The 23,216-nt window shown below is 55.4% G+C and overlaps 1 long non-coding RNA gene across 1 annotated transcript in view; it reads left to right on the plus strand.

Annotated features, from left to right (window-relative positions):
* LOC140426668 (uncharacterized) overlaps positions 1-23,216 on the plus strand; it is a 45,093-nt gene that overhangs the window by 2,416 nt on the left and 19,461 nt on the right. The window lies entirely within an intron of this gene.

Raw genomic sequence — 23,216 nt, forward strand, 5'->3', positions numbered from 1 at the left:
CCTGTCTCCGTGCCTGCGTGGGTTTCCTCCGGGTGCTCCGGTTTCCTCCCACAGTCCAAAGATGTGCTGATTAAGTGGATTGACCATACTAAACTGCCCTTAGTGTCCAAGAAAAACGTAGATTGGGTTATGGGGTACATTGGAGATATAGGCTTAGGTCGGGTGCTCATTTCAAGGGCCGGTTCAGATTCGCAGGGCCGAATGGCCTCCTTCATCACTGTAAATTCTATTCTTCTATGATCACAGTGAAATGAAGGATAATTCTCCCTCTGCTCAGCTCCACCAATGGATGTTGCCCTTGACCCCAGGAGCACGTCTTCTCCTGGAGTAAAGCCATATTTCCCATATTGTCCCTCCAATAGGGACCAGTAAACATGGGCCTCCTTCCCATTGGACCCTCCAAGAGGGACCAATAACATGGGCCTCCTTCCCACTGGATCCTCCAAGAGGGACCAATAACATGGGCCTCCTTCCCACTGGATACTCCAATCAGGACCAGTAAACATGGTCTCCTTCACACTGGACCCTCCAATAGGGACCAGTAAACATGGGCCGCCTTCCCACTGGACCCTGCAATTGGGACCAATAAACATGGGCCTCCTTCCCACTGACCCTCCAATGTGGACCAGTAAACATGGGCCTCCTTCCCACTGGATCCTCCAATTGGGACCAACAAACATGGGCCTCCTTCCCACTGGACCCTCCAATAGGAACCAGTAAACATGGGCCTCCTTCCCACTGGACCCTCTAATAGGGACCAGTAAACATGGGCCTCCTTCCCACTGGACCCTCCAATAGGAACCAGTAAACATGGGCCTCCTTCCCACTGGACCCTCCAATAGGAACCAGTAAACATGGGCCTCCTTCCCACTGGACCCTCTAATAGGGACCAGTAAACATGGGCCTCCTTCCCACTGGACCCTCCAATAGGAACCAGTAAACATGGGCCTCCTTCCCACAGGACCTTCCGATAGGAACCAGTAAACATGGGCCTCCTTCCCACTGGACCTTCCAATGTGGACCAGTAAACATGGGCCACCTTCCCACTCCACCCTGCAATAGGGACCAGGAAACATGGACCTCCTTCCCACTGGACCCTCCAGTAGGGACCATTAAACATGGGCTTGTTTTCACTGGATCCACCAATTGGGACCAGTAAAGATGGGCCTCCTTCCCACTGGACCCTCCAATCCTCACCAGAAACCCTTACCCCTGTGATTATTGCGATGACCTCTCCCAACTTGAGTCATCCACGTTCCATAATCCCCAACTTGTCCCAAAAGCATTGGGTTCGGACCCTGTCTCACACTATCCCTGACGTCACTGACCAGTTGCCCTGACCTCACTGACCCACAACCCCTGAGGTCACTGACCTCTAGTTCCCTCCATTGCCTCACTCCTCCCTACCTCTGCATCCTGCTGCAGGGTCACATTCCCACCCTCATCATTCTATCTTCTGACTCTGGTGTCTTGTCCCTCGCTGCTTCCTTCATCCCACCATTGATGGCAGAGCCTTCAGACACTGAGGCCCTGCTCTCTGAACTCTCACCGTTACTCCCCCTCCCTCTCCAGGTCACTCCACTCCATCAAATTCCATCCTTTCACCTGAGCCTTTGATCAGTCTTCCTAAAGTCCCCCATCCCCTCCCCCGTTCCTCCTACTGTCGCTCTGTGAAACATCCTGGGATGTTTAGTACATTAAGGTGCTATTTAAATTCAGATTGCTTGGGGATTTCAGGTGGGGGCAGAATTGAGCTAAGTGGTGATGGCTCCTACAGTCAGATATCCTGCTGAGAGGTTCCAGATTTCCACACAGAGAATAGGAAGCATTGAGGTTGCATTTTAAAAAGATGATCTATTCCTGGCATGGGGGCGTCGCTGTTTGGACCAGCATTTATTGCCCATCGCTAATTGCCCTTTAGAAGGAGGTGGTGAGCTGTCTTCTTGAACCGCTGCAGTCCATTTGGTGTAGGTACATCCACCGTGCTGATAGGGAGTGAATTCTACAATGTTTACCCAGTGACAGTGAAGGAGCGGCCGATATATTTCCAAGTCCGGATGGTATGTATCTTGGAGGGGATTTTCCAGGTGGTGGTGTTCCCATGTACCTGCTGCCTTTGCCCTTCTGGATGTTAATGGTCATGACTTTGGGGAGGATGTTGAAGGAACCTTGGCGAGTTGCTGCAGTGCATCAGTGGTGGAGGGAGTGAATACCGAGGGTGGTGGGTGGGGAGCCAATCAAGTGGCTGCTTTGTCCTGGATGGTGTTGAGCTTCTTGAGTGTTGTTGGAGCTGCTCTCATCCAGGGAAGTGGAGAGTATTCCATCACACTCCTGACTTGTGCCTTATAGATGGTGGACAGGCCTTGGGGAGTCAGGAGGGGAGTTACTCACCACAGGATTCCCAGCCTCTGAGCATCTTGTAGCCATAGTATTTATATGGCTGGTCCAGTTCAGTTTCTGGTCAATGGTAACCCCCAGGATGTTGATAGTGGGGGATCCAGTGATGGTAATGCCAGTGATGTCTAGGGGCAATGGTTAGAACAAAGAACAAAAAAATGTACAGCACAGGAACAGGCCCTTCGGCCCTCCAAGCCCGTGCCGACCATGCTGCCCGACTAAACTACAATCTTCTACACTTCCTGGGTCCGTATACTTCTATTCCCATCCTATTCATGTATTTGTCAAGATGCCCCTTAAATGTCACTATCGTCCCTGCTTCCACCACCTCCTCCGGTAGCGAGTTCCAGGCACCCACTACCCTCTGCGTAAAAAACTTGCCTCGTACATCTACTCTAAACCTTGCCCCTCTCACCTTAAACCTATGCCTCCTAGTAATTGACCCCTCTACCCTGGGGAAAAGCCTCTGACTATCCACTCTGTCTATGCCCCTCATAATTTTGTATACCTCTATCAGGTCTCCCCTCAACCTCCTTCGTTCCAGTGAGAACAAACCGAGTTTATTCTACCGCTCCTCATAGCTAATGCCCTCCATACCAGGCAACATTCTGGTAAATCTCTTCTGCACCCTCTCTAAAGCCTTCACATCCTTCTGGTAGTGTGGCGACCAGAATTGAACACTATACTCCAAGTGTGGCCTAACTAAGGTTCTATACAGCTGCAACATGACTTGCCAATTCTTATACTCAATGCCCCGGCCAATGAAGGCAAGCATGCCGTATGCCTTCTTGACTACCTTCTCCATCTGTGTTGCTCCTTTCAGTGACCTGTGGACCTGTACACCTAGATCTCTCTGACTGTCAATACCCTTGAGGGTTCTACCATTCACTGTATCTACATCTGTAGACACATGTCGTCTACTTCGGCTTCAGTAAGGCTTTCAATAAAGTCCCACTATGGAGACTGATAGAGCAGGTAAGAGCACGTGTGAGCCAAGAAAATTTGACAAATTGGATCCAGAATTAGCTGAGAGGCAGGAAGCAGAGGGTGATGGTCGAGGGTTTTATTTCTGACTGGAAGCCTGTGTCCAGTGGGGTCCCGCAGGGATCAGTGTTGGGGTCTACCATTCACTGTATATTCCCTACCTGCATTAGACCTTCCAAAATGCATTACCTCACATTTGTCCTGATTAAACTCCATCTGCCATCTCTCCGCCCAAGACTCCAGACAATCTAAATCCTGCTGTATCCTCCGACAGTCCTCATCGCTATCCGCAATTCCACCAACCTTTGTGTTGTCTGCAAACTTACTAATCAGACCAGTTACATTTTCCTCCAAATCATTTATATATACTACAAAGAGCAAAGATCCCAGCACTGATCCCTGTGGAACACCACTGGTCACAGCCCTCCAATGAGAAAAGCATCCTTCCATTGCTACTCTCTGCCTTCTATGGCCTAGCCAGTTCTGTATCCACCTTGCCAGCTCACCCCTGATCCCGTGTGACTTCACCTTTTGTACTAGTCTACCATGAGGGACCTTGTCAAAGGCCTTACTGAAGTCCATATAGACAACATCCACTGCCCTACCTGCATCAATCATCTTAGTGACTTCCTCGAAAAACTCTATCAAGTTAGTGAGACACGACCTCCCCTTCACAAAACCGTGCTGCCTCTCACTAATACATCCATTTGCTTCCAAATGGGAGTAGATCCTGTCTCGAAAAATTCTCACCAGTAATTTACAGGAGCAGCCCTTTGGATTTCGGCGGCAGCGGTGCGCAGGGGCCTTCTTGGAGGTGAGTACTTACTTTAAAAAGCCTTACCTTTACAGGAGCAGCCCTTTGGATTTCGGCGGCAGCGGTGCGCAGGGGCCTTCTTGGAGGTGAGTAGTGTATTTAAAAGCCTTACCTTTACAGGAGCAGCCCTTTGGATTTCGGCGGCAGCGGTGCGCATGGGCCTTCTTGGAGGTGAGTAGTGTATTTAAAAAGCCTTGCCTGGTCCCGTGTCTGTTCTTCTTTTCTGGTTTATTTGTTTTTATATAAGACGGGAACCGGAAGTTCGACCTCTGGCAAGTGTCCCCCCCCCCCCAACCAATAAATTCTGGTGGAGAGGAAACCCGAGACACTACACGTGTAGTGTCTCCCACCCGCCCTCCTCCTCTAACCTAATAATAAGACCCATTGGTGTAAGGTAAGTGCCATATTATATTATTATATTATTAGCATTGTGCAGGTCAAGGATCGGAGGTGGAGGAGCAGTCTCTGTCAGCGAGAGAACCTGAGAACATCTCAGACACTCAGAAGGTAAGTAAGTGATTTTTACTTTTATACCTTTTTTCAAATTGTGTGTGTCGGGGGGAAACTGAAGTGACATCACAGAAAAGCTGTGGCCTGAGTGGCTGGTTGGGATTCTAACCTAAATTTCAAAAAAAAATTTGAGTATTTGGGAACTAATTAAACATAATAACTTAATTATAATTTAGAGGATATCGAAGCCAGAGATCGGAGAGTATTATAGTTAGCTATCGCATTTCTATTAGAAAACTAGTGCTAGGAAACAGATAGTTGACAGTAACTTTGCAATTTTAAAAAAAAGTATTAAAAAAAAAAGACAAATTTTAATTTTAATTAATTGACGCAATGTCAGTTAGAGGGGTGCTGTGCTCTGACTGTGAGATGTGGCAGGTCCGGGAGGCTTCCAGCGTCCCGGATGGCTTCATCTGCAGAAAGTGCACCCAACTGCAGCTCCTCACAGACCGCATGGTTCGGTTGGAGCAGCAATTGGATGCACTTAGGAGCATGCAGGTGGCGGAAAGCGTCATAGATCGCAGTTATGTAAATGTGGTCACACCCAAGGTGCAGGCAGAGAAATGGGTGACCACCAGAAAGGGCAGGCAGTCAGTGCAGGAATCCCCTGTGGTTGTCCCCCTCTCGAACAGATATACCCCTTTGGATACTGTCGGGGGGGATAGCCTATCAGGGGAAAACAGCAGCAGCCAGAGCAGTGGCACCACGGCTGGCTCTGATGTTCAGAAGGGAGGGTCAAAGCGCAGAAGAGTAATAGTAATAGGGGACTCTATAGTCAGGGGCACAGATAGGCGCTTCTGTGGACGTGAAAGAGACTCCAGGATGGTATGTTGCCTCCCTGGTGCCAGGGTCCAGGATGTCTCCGAACGGGTAGAGGGAATCCTGAAGGGGGAGGGCAAACAGGCAGAGGTCGTTGTACATATTGGTACTAACGACATAGGCAGGAAGGGGCATGAGGTCCTGCAGCAGGAGTTCAGGGAGCTAGGCAGAAAGTTAAAAGACAGGACCTCGAGGGTTGTAATCTCGGGATTACTCCCTGTGCCACGTGCCAGTGAGGCTAGAAATAGGAAGATAGAGCAGACAAACACGTGGCTAAACAGCTGGTGTAGGAGGGAGGGTTTCCGTTATCTGGAGCACTGGGAGCTCTTCCGGGGCAGGTGTGACCTGTATAAGATGGACGGGTTGCATCTAAACCGGAGAGGCATAAATATCCTGGCCGCGAGGTTTGCTAGTGTCACACGGGAGGGTTTAAACTAGTATGGCAGGGGGGTGGGCACGGGAGCAATAGGTCAGAAGGTGAGAGCATTGAGGAAGAACTAGGGAATAGGGACAGTGTGGCTCTGAGGCAGAGCAGACGGGGAGAAGTTGCTGAACACAGCGGGTCTGGTGGCCTGAAGTGCATATGTTTTAATGCAAGGAGCATTACGGGTAAGGCAGATGAACTTAGAGCTTGGATTACTACTTGGGACTATGATGTTGTTGCCATTACAGAGACCTGGTTGAGGGAAGGGCAGGATTGGCAGCTAAACGTTCCAGGATTTAGATGTTTCAGGCGGGATAGAGGGGGATGTAAAAGGGGAGGCGGAGTTGCGCTACTTGTTCGGGAGAATATCACAGCTATACTGCGAGAGGACACCTCAGAGGGCAGTGAGGCTATATGGGTAGAGATCAGGAATAAGAAGGGTGCAGTCACAATGTTGGGGGTATACTACAGGCCTCCCAAGAGCCAGCGGGAGATAGAGGAGCAGATAGGTAGACAGATTTTGGAAAAGAGTAAAAACAACAGGGTTGTGGTGATGGGAGACTTCAACTTCCCCAATATTGACTGGGACTCACTTAGTGCCAGGGGCTTAGACGGGGCGGAGTTTGTAAGGAGCATCCAGGAGGGCTTCTTAAAACAATATGTAAACAGTCCAACTAGGGAAGGGGCGGTACTGGACCTGGTATTGGGGAATGAGCCCGGCCAGGTGGTAGATGTTTCAGTAGGGGAGCATTTCGGTAACAGTGACCACAATTCAGTAAGTTTTAAAGTACTGGTGGACAAGGATAAGATTGGTCCGAGGATGAATGTGCTAAATTGGGGGAAGGCTAATTATAACAATATTAGGCGGGAACTGAAGAACATAGATTGGGGGCGGATGTTTGAGGGCAAATCAACATCTGACATGTGGGAGGCTTTCAAGTGTCAGTTGAAAGGAATACAGGACAGGCATGTTCCTGTGAGGAAGAAAGATAAATACGGCAATTTTCGGGAACCTTGGATGACGAGTGATATTGTAGGCCTCGTCAAAAAGAAAAAGGAGGCATTTGTCAGGGCTAAAAGGCTGGGAACAGACGAAGCCTGTGTGGCATATAAGGAAAGTAGGAAGGAACTTAAGCAAGGAGTCAGGAGGGCTAGAAGGGGTCATGAAAAGTCATTGGCAAATAGGGTTAAGGAACATCCCAAGGCTTTTTACACGTACATAAAAAGCAAGAGGGTAGCCAGGGAAAGGGTTGGCCCACTGAAGGATAGGCAAGGGAATCTATGTGTGGAGCCAGAGGAAATGGGCGAGGTACTAAATGAATACTTTGCATCAGTATTCACCAAAGAGAAGGAATTGGTAGATGTTGAGTCTGGAGAAGGGGATGTAGATAGCCTGGGTCTCATTGTGATCCAAAAAGACGAGGTGTTGGTTGTCTTAAAAAATATTAAGGTAGATAAGTCCCCAGGGCCTGATGGGATCTACCCCAGAATACTGAAGGAGGCTGGAGAGGAAATTGCTGAGGCCTTGACAGAAATCTTTGGATCCTCGCTGTCTTCAGGGGATGTCCCGGAGGACTGGAGAATAGCCAATGTTGTTCCTCTGTTTAAGAAGGGTAGCAAGGATAATCCCGGGAACTACAGGCCGGTGAGCCTTACTTCAGTGGTAGGGAAATTACTGGAGAGAATTCTTCGAGACAGGATCTACTCCCATTTGGAAGCAAATGGACGTATTAGTGAGAGGCAGCACGGTTTTGTGAAGGGGAGGTCGTGTCTCACTAACTTGATAGAGTTTTTCGAGGAGGTCACTAAGATGATTGATGCAGGTAGGGCAGTAGATGTTGTCTATATGGACTTCAGTAAGGCCTTTGACAAGGTCCCTCATGGTAGACTAGTACAAAAGGTGAAGTCACACGGGATCAGGGGTGAACTGGCAAGGTGGATACAGAACTGGCTAGGCCATAGAAGGCAGAGGGTAGCAATGGAGGGATGCTTTTCTAATTGGAGGGCTGTGACCAGTGGTGTTCCACAGGGATCAGTGCTGGGACCTTTGCTCTTTGTAGTATATATAAATGATTTGGAGGAAAATGTAACTGGTCTGATTAGTAAGTTTGCAGACGACACAAAGGTTGGTGGAATTGCGGATAGCGATGAGGACTGTCTGAGGATACAGCAGGATTTAGATTGTCTGGAGACTTGGGCGGAGAGATGGCAGATGGAGTTTAATCCGGACAAATGTGAGATAATGCATTTTGGAAGGTCTAATGCAGGTAGGGAATATACAGTGAATGGTAGAACCCTCAAGAGTATTGAAAGTCAAAGAGATCTAGGAGTACAGGTCCACAGGTCATTGAAAGGGGCAACACAGGTGGAGAAGGTAGTCAAGAAGGCATACAGCATGCTTGCCTTCATTGGCCGGGGCATTGAGTATAAGAATTGGCAAGTCATGTTGCAGCTGTATAGAACCTTAGTTAGGCCACACTTGGAGTATAGTGTTCAATTCTGGTCGCCACACTACCAGAAGGATGTGGAGGCTTTAGAGAGGGTGCAGAAGAGATTTACCAGAATGTTGCCTGGTATGGAGGGCATAAGCTATGAGGAGCGATTGAATAAACTCGGTTTGTTCTCACTGGAACGAAGGAGGTTGAGGGGCGACCTGATAGAGGTATACAAAATTATGAGGGGCATAGACAGAGTGGTTAGTCAGAGGCTTTTCCCCAGGGTAGAGGGGTCAATTACTAGGGGGCATAGGTTTAAGGTGAGAGGGGCAAAGTTTAGAGTAGATGTACGAGGCAAGTTTTTTACGCAGAGGGTAGTGGGTGCCTGGAACTCACTACCGGAGGAGGTAGTGGAAGCAGGGACGATAGGGACATTTAAGGGGCATCTTGACAAATATATGAATAGGATGGGAGTAGAAGGATACGGACCCAGGAAGTGTAGAAGATTGTAGTTTAGTCGGGCAGTATGGTCGGCACGGGCTTGGAGGGCCGAAGGGCCTGTTCCTGTGCTGTACATTTCTTTGTTCTTTGTTCTTTGTAATTTCCCTACCACTGAAGTAAGGCTCACCGGCCTGTAGTTCCCGGGATTATCCTTGCTACCCTTCTTAAACAGTGGAACAACATTGGTTATTCTCCAGTCCTCCAGGAAATCCCCTGAAGACAGCGAGGATGCAAAGATTTCTGTCAAGGCCTCAGCAATTTCCTCTCCAGCCTCCTTCAATATTCTGGGGTAGATCCCATCAGGCCCTGGGGACTTATCTACCTTAATATTTTTTAAGACACCCAACACCTCGTCTTTTTGGATATCAATGTGACCCAGGTTATTTACACCCCCTTCTCCAGACTCAACATCTACCAATTCCTTCTCTTTGGTGAATACTGATGCAAAGTATTCATTTAGTACCTCGCCCATTTCCTCTGGTTCCACACATAGATTCCCTTGCCTATCCTTCAGTGGGCCAACCCTTTCCCTGGCTACCCTCTTGCTTTTTATGTACGTGTAAAAAGCCTTGGGATTTTCCTTAACCCTATTTGCCAATGACTTTTCGTGACCCCTTCTAGCCCTCCTGACTCCTTGCTTAAGTTCCTTCCTACTTTCCTTATATTCCACGCAGGCTTCGTCTGTTCCCAGCCTTTTAGCCCTGACAAATGCCTCCTTTTTCTTTTTGACGAGGCCTACAATATCACTCGTCATCCAAGGTTCCCGAAAATTGCCGTATTTATCCATCTTCCTCACAGAAACATGCCGGTCCTGTATTCCTTTCAACTGCCACTTGAAAGCCTCCCACATGTCAGATGTTGATTTGCCCTCAAACATCCGCCCCCAATCTATGTTCTTCAGTTCCCGCCTAATATTGTTATAATTAGCCTTCCCCCAATTTAGCACATTCATCCTAGGACCACTCTTATCCTTGTCCACCAGTACTTTAAAACTTACTGAATTGTGGTCACTGTTACCGAAATGCTCCCCTACTGAAACATCTACCACCTGGCCGGGCTCATTCCCCAATACCAGGTCCAGTACCGCCCCTTCCCTAGTTGGACTGTCTACATATTGTTTTAAGAAGCCCTCCTGGATGCTCCTTACAAACTCCACCCCGTCTAAGCCCCTGGCACTAAGTGAGTCCCAGTCAATATTGGGGAAGTTGAAGTCTCCCATCACCACAACCCTGTTGTTTTTACTCTTTTCCAAAATCTGTCTACCTATCTGCTCCTCTATCTCCCGCTGGCTCTTGGGAGGCCTGTAGTATACCCCCAACATTGTGACTGCACCCTTCTTATTCCTGATCTCTACCCATATAGCCTCACTGCCCTCTGAGGTGTCCTCCCGCAGTACAGCTGTAATATTCTCCCAAACCAGTAGCGCAACTCCGCCTCCCCTTTTACATCCCCCTCTATCCCGCCTGAAACATCTAAATCCTGGAACGTTTAGCTGCCAATCCTGCCCTTCCCTCAACTAGGTCTCTGTAATGGCAACAACATCATAGTTCCAAGTACTAATCCAAGCTCTAAGTTCATCTGCCTTACCCGTAATACTTCTTGCATTAAAACATATGCACTTCAGGCCACCAGACCCGCTGTGTTCAGCAACTTCTCCCTGTCTGCTCTGCCTCAGAGCCACACTGTCCCTATTCCCTAGTTCTTCCTCAATGCTCTCACCTTCTGACCTATTGCTCCCGTGCCCACCCCCCTGCCATACTAGTTTAAACCCTCCCGTGTGACACTAGCAAACCTCGCGGCCAGGATATTTATGCCTCTCCGGTTTAGATGCAACCCGTCCTTCTTATACAGGTCACACCTGCCCCGGAAGAGCTCCCAGTGCTCCAGATAATGGAAACCCTCCCTCCTACACCAGCTATTTAGCCACCTGTTTAGCTGCTCTATCGTCCTATTTCTAGCCTCACTGGCACGTGGCACAGGGAGTAATCCCGAGATTACAACCCTCGAGGTCCTGTCTTTTAACTTTCTGCCTAGCTCCCTGAACTCCTGCTGCAGGACCTCATGCTCCTTCCTGCCTATGTCGTTAGTACCAATATGTACAACGACCTCTGCCTGTTTGCCCTCCCCCTTCAGGATGCCCTCTACCCGTTCGGAGACATCCTGGACCCTGGCACCAGGGAGGCAACATACCATCCTGGAGTCTCTTTCACGTCCACAGAAGCGCCTATCTGTGCCCCTGACTGTAGAGTCCCCTATTACTATTACTCTTCTGCGCTTTGACCCTCCCTTCTGAACATCAGAGCCAGCCGTGATGCCACTGCTCTGGCTGCTGCTGTTTTCCCCTGGTAGGCTATCCCCCACGATAGTATCCAAAGGGGTATATCTGTTCGAGAGGGGGACAACCACAAGGGATTCCTGCACTGACTACCTGCCCTTTCTGGTGGTCACCCATTTCTCTGCCTGCCCCTTGGGTGTGACCACATTTACATAACTGCGATCTATGACGCTTTCCGCCACCTGCATGCTCCTAAGTGCATCCAATTGCTGCTCCAACCGAACCATGCGGTCTGTGAGGAGCTCCAGTTGGGTGCACTTTCTGCAGATGAAGCCATCCGGGACGCTGGAAGCCTCCTGGACCTGCCACATCTCACAGTCAGAGAACAGCACCCCTCTAACTGACATTGCGTCAATTAATTAAAATTAAAATTAATTTTTTTTTTTTTTTTGAATTTTTTTTTTCAATTTCAAAGTTACTGTTCACTATCTGTTTCCTAGCACTAGATTTCTAATAGAAATGCGGAAGGTAAATATAGTACTCTCCGATCTCTGGCTTAGATATCCCTCTAAATTATAATTAAGTTATTATGTTTAATTAGTTACCAATGCTCAATTTGTTTTAATTTAGTGTAGAATCCCAACCAGCCACTCAGGCCACAGCTTTTCTGTGATGTCACTTCAGTTTCCCCCCGACACACACAATTTGAAAAAGGTATAAAAGTAAAAATGAGTAAAAATCACTTACTTACCTTCTTACCTTCTGAGTGTCTTAGATGTTCTCAGGTTCTCTCCCTGACAGAGACTGCTCCTCCACCTCCGAACCTTGACCTGCACAATGCTAATAATATAATATAATAATAATATAACATGGCACTTACCTCACCCCAATGGGTCTTATTATTAGGTTAGAGGAGGAGGGCGGGTGGGAGACACTACAGGTGTCGTGTCTCGGGTTTCCTCTCCACCAGAATTTATTGGTTGGGGGGGGGGGGGGGGGGGGGGGGGCCTTCCCAGAGGTCCGCGGGTCGAACTTCCGGTTCCCGCCTTCTATATAAAAAAAACAGAAAAGGAGAACAGACACGGGACCAGGTAAGGGTTTTTAAAGTAACTACTCACCTCCCAGAAGGCCCCTGCGCACCGCTCCTGCCGAAATCCAAAGGGCTGCTCCTGCAAAGGTAAGCGTTTTTATAGTGACTACTCACCTCCCAGAAGGCCCCTGCGCACCGCTCCCGCCGAAATCCAAAGGGCTGCTCCTGCAAAGGTAAGGGTTTTTAAAGTGACTACTCACCTCCCAGAAGGCCCCTGCGCACCGCTCCCGCCGAAATCCAAAGGGCTGCTCCTGTAAAGGTAAGCGTTTTTAAAGTGACTACTCACCTCCCAGAAGGCCCCTGCGCACCGCTCCTGCCGAAATCCAAAGGGCTGCTCCTGCAAAGGTAAGCGTTTTTAAAGTGACTACTCACCTCCCAGAAGGCCCCTGCGCACCGCTCCCGACGAAATCCAAAGGGCTGCTCCTGCAAAGGTAAGGGTTTTTAAAGTGACTACTTACCTCCCAGAAGGCCCCTGCGCACCGTCGCGTTTTACGACACGTGAACGGCCCGCTGCCAGGACTAATTCTGGCCCCTACAGGGGGCCAGCACGGCATGCGCAGTGGCCCCCTTCAACACGCCTGCCCCGCTGACGCAACATGGCGCAGGACTACGGAGGCCGGCGCGTAGGAAAGGAGGACCCCAGCCTGAGAGGCCGTCCCACCGATCGGTGGGCTCCGATCGCGGGCCAGGCCGCATCGGAGGCCCCCCCCCGGGGTCGGCGCCCGCCTCCACATGCACAGGCCACCACCCGACCCTTCCACGCTATGGTCCCACCGGCTGAGAGCAGGTTAGAACGGCGTCGGTGGGACTCAGCAATTCTACGATAACAAACATCCAGCTGCTCTGAGCCCTTCTTTCACTTCCTCTGTTGGTTATGTTTCAATCTTCCGATCTGACAGTCTTTGCAGTTATTTTTTACACTGGGGGTTTCTGCTGTGGTCTGAAGCTCTAACAATAACTGTCCAATCAGTGACAAGAACATCAGCTAAGAGCAGTTACGACTGAGGAGCCGGGCTCACTGGGAAACACATTGGGAAGATCAAAGCCATCGTCTTCAGCTCCCGATACAAACTCCATCCCTCTCCCTGAGCAACTGTCTGCTGCCCAACCAGACTCTTTACAACATTGGCCTCATCTCTCTGTTCCTCCACAATTCCCAGCTTCCCACCATTTAGAAATGACTCTGATTTATTTTTCTTTGGTCCAAAGTGGATGATTTCACATCCCCACATTGAACACCATCTGCCATTGTCTTCAGTCCCCATCACAATCTCTGTTCCCCAGACACTGATTCCATCCCTCTCCCTGGGCCTGTCTGACTCTGAACCACGCAGTTCACAGCCATGGTGTCCTATTTGACCCTGAGATGAGCTTCCCACCACATCATCCGCTCCATCACTAAGACGGCCTATTTCCCCCTCGGTAACATCGCCCGAATCCATCCTGCCTCACATCATCTGCTGCTGAGAATCTCCTCCATGTCTTTGTTCCCTCTAAACGTGACTATTCCAATGCTGTCCTGGCCGGCCTCACACCTACCACCCTCCGTAAACATCAGCTGATCCAAAACTTTGCTGCCCGGATCTGAACTCACACCAAATCCCGTTCACCCATCACCCCCTCTGCTCACTGACCCACATTGACTCCCGGTCCAGCAATGCCTCGATTTTAAAATTCCCATCCTTGTTCTCAAACCCCTTCCTGACCTCCAGCCTCCCTATCTCTGTAACCTCCTCCAAGCTGCCTAACTTAGTGTGGTCAGTAATCTTGGTTATATGTCTCTCTAGTCCTTCATCCAAGTCATTGATAAATACAGTGAAAATCTGAGCCTCAAGCTCAGATTCCTGGGGACATCACTATTCACATCTTGCTGATTGGAGTCACACACATTATCCCTACTCCCTGTCTCCTACCACCTAACGAATTCCTCATCCACGGCATAAGCTTTCCTCAAATTCCATATGCTTCCAATTTTATTAAGAGCCTCTTGTTTGGAACCTTCTAGAATGTCTTCTGGAAATCCATAAAAATAACATCCACAGACTGTGGCGGTATCCACCTCTATTAAAGGCTGATCAGAACTGATTATATATTAAATCATATATTCACTTTATATTACAAGCTGATCAGACCTGATGCTATATTAAATCATGTATTTAACCAGATATTAAAAACTGATGACTGATGAGTCCATTATCAATGTAAACCATTACTTATCGCAATAATGTTTTTTAATATGTATTATCTTTGTAAGAGTCCAGGTGCAGTGAACTCATTAAGTCTTGTGGCCTTGTCTGGAAATAAGCTTTGCCAACTAAGGGAGGATATCATTTGTAGAGTGGCCTTGCTACTATGGGGGCTACTGCTTGGCAAGAGACCCTGCCAAGAAGGGAGGCTTGGCTTTTTCTGGAGATAGCTACCGGAGGTATCAACCTCCTATCTTTAGAAACAGGTGCCCTGTTAGGCCTCTCTGAAACTAAGGCCTTGCCAACCAAGAGAGAGACTGTTCTTTGTCTCGAAATAACTGTGGGGAGTTAACTTGTTTTTCAGAAGCAGGGGCGATGCTAAAACCCCACCTCGAACTCCCTAGCTCTCCCTGAGTGTAAAAACAATATAAATATTCAAGCAAATTGCTGTGAAAGTTAGAGTTTTGCTTGGAGAGCTGTTGAGGAGATTACTGGGTTTTTATTGGAGTAAACTGACATATCGCGACTCGTTGAGTTCTACTCCTGATTGAGTATGGAACTCCGAGACAACCAGTCGATGTGAGTCTGAGATGTTAGTAGGTTAAGCAAATATGTAGTTAAAGAAGCTCAGAGGATAACTCATCACATATCCTGGGCGAAATTCTCCGTTATCGGCGAAAAGTCCGCCGATCGGCGCAAAAAAACGGAGCAAATCCGACTTGCGTTCCCGTCGGAAAAAATGGTTCGAAAGTCTGCGGCCCGAATGGGCTAGCAGCAACGTAACGGGATCCGCGCTTGTGCAGTGGTTCACGCCGTGCAGCGTCACACGCGCCCGCACGGCGTGACGGCTCATAAGGCCGCGCTGCTCCCCGACACCCGACCGGAACACCCGACCGGAACACCCGGCTGGATGGCTGGCCGCCGCTCAGCCCCGAGGTTCGAGTCACGGGATGTGGAGGCGCTCCTGGACGCGTTGGAGCAGAGGAGGGACGCCCTGTATCCCGGGCACGGCCGCAGGGTTGCCCCACGCCACAGCCGGCGTCTGTGGAGGGAAGTGGCAGAGGCCGTCACCGCTGCGGCCCTGACATCACGGACAGGCACCCAGTGCCACAGGAAGGAGAACGACCTCGTCAGAGCAGGCAGGGTGAGCCTCCCATATCCCCCATATCCCGCCTCCCCCATATCCCCCCTCCCCCATATCCCCCTCCCCCCATATCCCCCCCATATCCCCCCTCCCCATAACCCCTCCCCCATATCCCCCTCCCCCATATCCCCCCTTCCCCCATATCCCCCCTCCCCATATCCCCCAGATCCCCCCTCCCCATATCCCCCCTCCCCCATATCCCCCTCCCCCCATATCCCCCCTCCCCATATCCCCCCTCCCCATATCCCCCCTCCCCATATCCCCCCTTCCCCCATATCACCCCCCTCCCCCATATCCCCCCTCCCCCATATCCCCCTCCCCCATAGCCTCCTCCCCATATCCCCCCTTCCCCCATATCACCCCCTCCCCCATATCCCCCATAGACCCCCTCCCCCATATCCCCCTCCCCATATCCCCCTCCCCCTATCCCCCCTCCCCCATATCCCCCCTCCCCCATATCCCCCTCCCCATATCCCCCCACCCCCCATATCCCCCCTTCGCCATTATACCCATCCCCCCATATCCCCCCTCCACATATCCCCCCTCCCCCATATCTCCCATATCCCCCCTCCCCCATACCCCCCCTCCCCCATATCCCCCCACCCCAATATCCCCCCTCCCCATAACCCCCCTTCCCCCATATCCCCCTCCCCCATATCCCACATATCCCCCTCCCCATATCTCCCCTCCCCCCATACCGCCCTCCCCCCCATATCCCCCCATATCTCCCCTCCCCCATACCGCCCTCCCCCATATCCCCCTCCCCATATCCCCCTCCCCATATCCCCCTCCCCCATATCCCCCCCTTCTCCATATCCCCCTCCCCCCATATCCCCCTCCCACCATATCCACCCTCCCCATATCCCCCATATCCCCCCCTCCCTCATATCCACCCTCCCCCTATCCCCCCTCCCCGATATCCCCCCTCCCCATATCCCCCCTCCTCCATATCCCCCCCTCCCCCATATCCCCCTCCCCCATATCCCCCCCTCCTCCATATCCCCCATATCCCCCCTCCCCCATATCCCCCATATCCTCAAGTGAATCCCAGCCCTCACCTTAACCTCTGCAATGCACGCGCAACCGATGGCGTGCATTCATATACCTGCCTAACAATGTTGCCTTTTACCCCTGCCCCCCCACCCCCCCCCACAGGATAAGCGCGCACACAACAATAGGGAGCATGTGAGGACTGGAGGAGGCCCCGCTGATGAGAGGCCACTGACCGAACACAAGGAAAGGGCCCCTGGAACTGGCTGGCGGACCTGAGGACCGGGAGGTTGCTGATGCAGAGGTCGGGGGCGTAGTAGCAAGTGAGCCACCGACAGACCGTCCCCATATATCCCCCCTCCCCTATATCCCCCTCCCCCATATCACCTGATTACTGCCTGATGTCTAACCATGCATGCTTCATTGTGTATCGCAGGACCAAACGTCCAGGCACCCATCCCCGCAGATGCAGACCGCCCGCAGGATGCCCCTCGGAGGCCACGGGAGATGGAGAGACACGGACCCTCCAGCATGCGACGCCCGCAGGATGCCCCTCGGAGGCCATGGGAGACGGAGAGACCCGGACTCTCCAGCATGCGACACCCGCAGGATGCCCCTTGCACACCACGGGAGACGGAGAGACCCACACCCTCCAGCATGCGACGCCCGCAGGATGCCCTTCGGAGGCCACGGGAGACGGAGAGACCCGGACCCTCCAGCATGTGACGCCCGCAGGATGCCCCTCGCACACCACGGGAGACGGAGAGACCTGGAGCAACAGGGAGATGACACCCCCGTCACGTGCGGGAGCGACCACCCAGCGACGAGGGGGGCAGCCACAGGCCCCCGTCACATCCGAGCCAGGGCACCACTACCCAGGACACCACTACCCAGGACACCACTACCCGGGACACCACTACCCGGGACACCACTACCCGGGACACCACTACCCCGGGACACCACTACCCAGGACACCACGACCCGGGACACCCCTACCCGGGACAGCACTACCCAGGAAGACGAAATACCGGACAGTGACTCCGAGTGGATGGGTGGAGACGAACCCCCACCCCAAAGTGCCATGGACTCAGAGTTGTGACGAAGAGCACGACACAACGCCACTGCTGTCACCAACACCTCCACCATCGCAGAAACACTCACCTCGGTTGGGCACTTTAGTGGTGAGGCGTCTGGTACACTCACTGGTGCGCACAACACAGCCGTCCCGGTACAGCAGGTGGAGGTAGGAGCAGCAGAGGGGCCGGGCGGTCGGAGGGCAGCCCAGCCCAAGCGAACATCTGCCGCCCAGATGGATCCCTGGGTTCCTGGAGTTACCACACCCACACATAGATCCGATGCAACCACCGACCCGGAGACGAGCGAAGTGGGTGACGGGCGGCTTGCGGCGGCTGCAGTCGCAGGTGGAGGAGTCCACCCGCGTCCAGGAGCTGGGGAGTGGTCCCGGTCATGCGTGCCACCCAGGCCGACACCGCACGGGTGGCGTCCGCGGTGGAGGCAATGGGTGTGACGGTGTCAGACATGGGGAACGGTTTGCGAGGCCTGGGGCGTTCCGTGCAGGCGGCGTCTGTGGCCCAGGACATGGCTGCCCTCTCACAGGAGCCATGAGCCAGTGCCAGCGCCAGATGGCACAGGCGCTCAAACGCCATAGCCCAGTCTTTGCAGGCCATGTCCCAGTCTCAGCAGGCCATGGCCCAGTCTCTGCAGGCCCATCGCTGAGGGCATCGGCGCCAGTGGCCATGTGCGAGCCGGCGTCGCACTGTCACAGACAGGGTTTGCCAACACCCTGGGCTCCATGGCTGCAAACCTGCAGACCCCTGTACGATACCAGCACGGGCCTCCAGAACTGGCAGCGCCAGATGTCGGGGGGGCGTCGGATGGCAAGTCCGTTCACATCCCCCACCCATGTAGAGGCCTGGTGGGCCATCGGGCACCCCGAGGGAGGAGGAGGTGGTGTGGTCCGTCCCGGCTCCCCCTGTAGGGTAGGTCCCGGTACAACCGCGACACCTCGGACTCCCCCCCTTCCGTCCCAGGTGCATCGGGTGGGCAACGGGCAGGACAGGCTGGCAGCTCGCCATCCCAGTCGCCCGGGCCGCAGCCTGGCCCATCTAGGCCAGGACGCCCCCAGGAAACGGCCGCCAAAGGGATCCAGTGTCAGAGGGCAGGAATCACAGGAGTCCACCTCCCAGTTCTGCTGTACCGTCTGGGGGAACCACGTAGACGTAGTCAAAGGGCCCATAAGGCCAAACAATTAGACACTGAGTAAGTTGGCACGGGTGCAGGGCACAGATGAGTTTTAGGGGCTAGGGCACGTGCATGAACTCCGTTCGTTATTAAAGTCAATGTTACACCTACCGAAGCTGCCTTTGTGCTCTGTCCAAAGCGTGCGGGGGTGTCATGTACGTTGAGCGCAAGTGTGTGTGTGAGGGGTGGTCTTATCTCAGCCCAGGTGAGTCTGCCCCCTTCCCCCTGGGCCGCCATCAACATCCCCCGGGCAGAGGACGGGGCAGTGTCACAGCCGCATGCAGGGATGGTCCGGGTGGATGGTGGTACTGTGGCCATGGGGTCAGACATAGTCCAACGATGTGGAGCCAGGAGCTCACCGCAGGGCGGGTTGTCATCATCCTCCATGGCCTGCGATAGACACGCGTCCACCCGCAACTGTGTGAGCCCATCTCGTTGTGCCGCAGGTGATCGGCAATGGGGGGGGGGGGGGGGGGGTTGGTGTGCATGCGGGTGGGGTGGGTGGGGGTTGGGGAGGGGGGTGAGGGTGGCTGGGTGGGTGGATGGGTGGGGGGTGTGGGTGGTCGGCTGTTGCCATGGTGTGCGGTCTGTGGCCATACTACCCGATTCCCACGCCCATCTAGTCAGTGAAGCGGGCGGCTATCAGTCTGTCCCGAGCCCGCTGGGCCAGCCGGTAACGGTGGGACAGCCACCCCCCCTGTGTCTACCCCGTCTGCCTGACCATTACCCCCATCCCCCTCATCTGGGGAGGACTGCGCCTCTTCCTGATGCTCCTCCACTCCGCCCTCCTCTGCCTGCGGCACATCGCCCATCTGCTGGGCTATGTTGTGCAGGACGCAGCACACCACAATGATGCGGCCGACCCTATCTGACCGATACTGGAGGGGCGCCCCCCAGAGAGGTCCAGGCACATGAAACGCATCTTCAGCACGCCAAAGCACCTCTCTATCACTCCCCTTGTCGCTCCATGGGCATCATTGTAGCGGTTCTCTGCCTCATTGCGTGGCCTCCGTATAGGCGTCATCAGCCACGATCGCAATGGGTAGCCCCTGTCGCTCAGCAACCAGCCCTCTCAGCCGGGGATGGCGTCCCTCGTATATGCCGGGGATGGATGACCACGACAACACGTATGAGTCGTGTACACTGCCTGGGTAACGGGCGCATGACGTGCAGGATCGTCATGCGGTGGTCGCAGACCACCTGTATGTTCACCGAATAGGTCCCCTTCCTATTGGTGAACACAGCCCTGTTATCTGCAGGTGGCCGCACGGCGACGTGCATCCCATCGATCGCGCGCCCTGGACCATGGGGAACCCGGCCACAGCAGAGAAGCCCACGGCCCGGGCATCTTGGCTGGCCCGGTCCACGGGGAAGCGGATGTAGCGGTGCGCCATGGCAATATAGGGCATCTGTCACTGCCCGGATGCACCGATGTCTGCGTCCCTACTCGGTGCCTGGAATGACCCCGTTGCATAAAAGTTCAGGGCCACCGTAACCTTGACGGACACGGGGAGAGGGTGCCCCCCGCCAGTGCCACGCGGTGACAGGTGCGCCAGCAGGTGGCAGATGTGTGCCACGGTTTCCCGCCTCATCCGGAGTCTCCTCCTGCATTCCCGGTCCGTGAGGTCCTGGTATGACTGCCGGGGCCGGTACACACGGGGCGCCCTCGGGTGCCTCCGTTGCCGTGGGGTCGCGACGTCCTCCTCCCCCTCCTCGTCCTGTCGGTCAGGTGTCCCTCCAGCCTGGGCGGCTGCCGCCTGTCCCTCTGCGGCAGCCTGTCTCTGGCACGCTCCTCCTCCTCCTCATCCAGGGCAACATAGACATTAGCGGCTGCCGCCACGGCGGCCAACATCGCTGGATGATCGAAAAACATGACGGCCTGGTGGGGGGGAGGGGAACGACGACATGTCATCATTGCCCATATCCCCTCCTCCCCCCAGCCAGGTAGCATGGACCGCATGGGTCCAACTGTTGGAGGCAGTCACCTGGCCAGGTGGACCAACTCACTTGCCCTCGCACCCCCTCCCCGGCACGGACCACCCCCCAACCTCCACCCCGGCACGGACCCCCCCCAACCTCCACCCCGGCACGGACACCCCCCATCCCCCACTCCGGCACCGACCCCCCCCCCACCACCCTCCACCCCGGCACGGACCCCCCCCCAACCTCCACCCCGGCATGGACCCCCCATCCGCCACTCCGGCACGGACCCCCCCAACCTCCACCCCGGCACGGACCCCCCCCAACCTCCACCCCGGCACGGACCCCCCCAACCTCCACCCCGGCACGGACCCCCCCCCAACCTCCACCCCGGCACGGACCCCCCCCCAACCTCCACCCCGGCACGGACCCCCCATCCCCCTCCCCGGCACGGACCCCCCCCAACCTCCACCCCGGCACGGACCCCCCCCAACCTCCACCCGGCACGGACCCCCACCCAACCTCCACCCCGGCACGGACCCCCCCCCAACCTCCACCCCGTCACGGGCTCCCCATCCCCCTCCCCGGCACGGACCCCCCCAACCTCCACCCCGGCACAGACCCCCCCCAACCTCCACCACAGCACGGACCCCAACCTCCACTCCGGCATGGACCCCCCATCCCCCTCCCCGGCACGGACCCCCCCCAACCTCCACCCCGGCACGGACCCCCCCCAACCTCCACCCCGGCATGGACCCCAACCTCCACCCCGGCATGGAACCCCATCCCCCTCCCCGGCACGGACCCCCCCAACCTCCACCCCGGCACGGACCCCCCCCCAACCTCCACCCCGGCACGGACCCCAACCTCCACCCCTGCATGGACCCTCCATCCCCCTCCCCGGCTTGGACCCCCCCCCAACCTCCACCCCGGCACGGACCCCCCTAACATCCACCCCGGCACGGACCCCCCCCAACCTCCACCCCAGCGCGGACCCCAACCTCCACCCCGGCACGGACCCCCCCCAACCTCCACCCCAGCGCGGACCCCAACCTCCACCCCGGCATGGAACCCCCCAACCTCCACCCCGGCACGGACCCCCCCCAACCTCCACCCCGGCACGGACACCCCCCATCCCCCACTCCGGCACGGATCCCCCCCCCACCCTCCACCCCGGAACGGACCCCCCCCCCAACCTCCACCCCGGCACGGACCCCCCCAACCTCCACCCCGGCACGGACCCCCCCAACCTCCACCCTGGCACGGACCCCCCCCCCCAACCTCCACCCCGGCACGGACCCCACATCCCCCTCCCCGGCACGGATCCCCCCCAACCTCCACCCCGGCACGGAATCCCCCCAACTTCCACCCGGCACGGACCCCCCCCAACCTCCACCCCGGCACGGACCCCCCCAACCTCCACCCCGGCACGGACACCCCCCAACCTCCACCCTGGCAAGGACCCCCCCCCCCAACCTCCACCCCGGCACGGACCCCCCCCCAACCTCCACCCCGTTACGGACTCCCCATCCCCCTCCCCGGCACGGACCCCCCCAACCCCCACCCCGGCACAGGCCCCCCCCCAACCTCCACCCCGGCACAGACCACAACCTCCACCCCGGCATGGACCACAACCTCCACCCCGGCATGGACCACCCATCCCCCTCCCCGGCATGGACCCCCCCCCAACCTCCACCCCGGCACGGACCACAACCTCCACCCCGGCATGGACCACCCATCCCCCTCCCCGGCATGGACCCCCCCACCCAACCTCCACCCCGGCACGGACCCCCCCCAACCTCCATCCCGGCATGGACCCCAACCTCCACCCCGGCATGGAACCCCATCCCCCTCCCCGGCACGGACCCCCCCAACCTCCACCCCGGCACGGACCCCCCCCCAACCTCCACCCCGGCACGGACCCCAACCTCCACCCCTGCATGGACCCTCCATCCCCCTCCCCGGCTTGGACCCCCCCCCAACCTCCACCCCGGCACGGACCCCCCTAACATCCACCCCGGCACGGACCCCCCCCAACCTCCACCCCAGCGCGGACCCCAACCTCCACCCCGGCACGGACCCCCCCCAACCTCCACCCCAGCGCGGACCCCAACCTCCACCCCGGCATGGAACCCCCCAACCTCCACCCCGGCACGGACCCCCCCCCAACCTCCACCCCGGCACGGACACCCCCCATCCCCCACTCCGGCACGGATCCCCCCCCCACCCTCCACCCCGGAACGGACCCCCCCCCAACCTCCACCCCGGCACGGACCCCCCCAACCTCCACCCCGGCACGGATCCCCCCAACCTCCACCCTGGCACGGACCCCCCCCCCCACAACCTCCACCCCGGCACGGACCCCACATCCCCCTCCCCGGCACGGATCCCCCCCAACCTCCACCCCGGCACGGAATCCCCCCAACCTCCACCCGGCACGGACCCCCCCCAACCTCCACCCCGGC

Source organism: Scyliorhinus torazame, chromosome 7 (assembly GCF_047496885.1).
Source record: "Scyliorhinus torazame isolate Kashiwa2021f chromosome 7, sScyTor2.1, whole genome shotgun sequence".
Taxonomy (NCBI): Eukaryota; Metazoa; Chordata; class Chondrichthyes; order Carcharhiniformes; family Scyliorhinidae; genus Scyliorhinus; species Scyliorhinus torazame.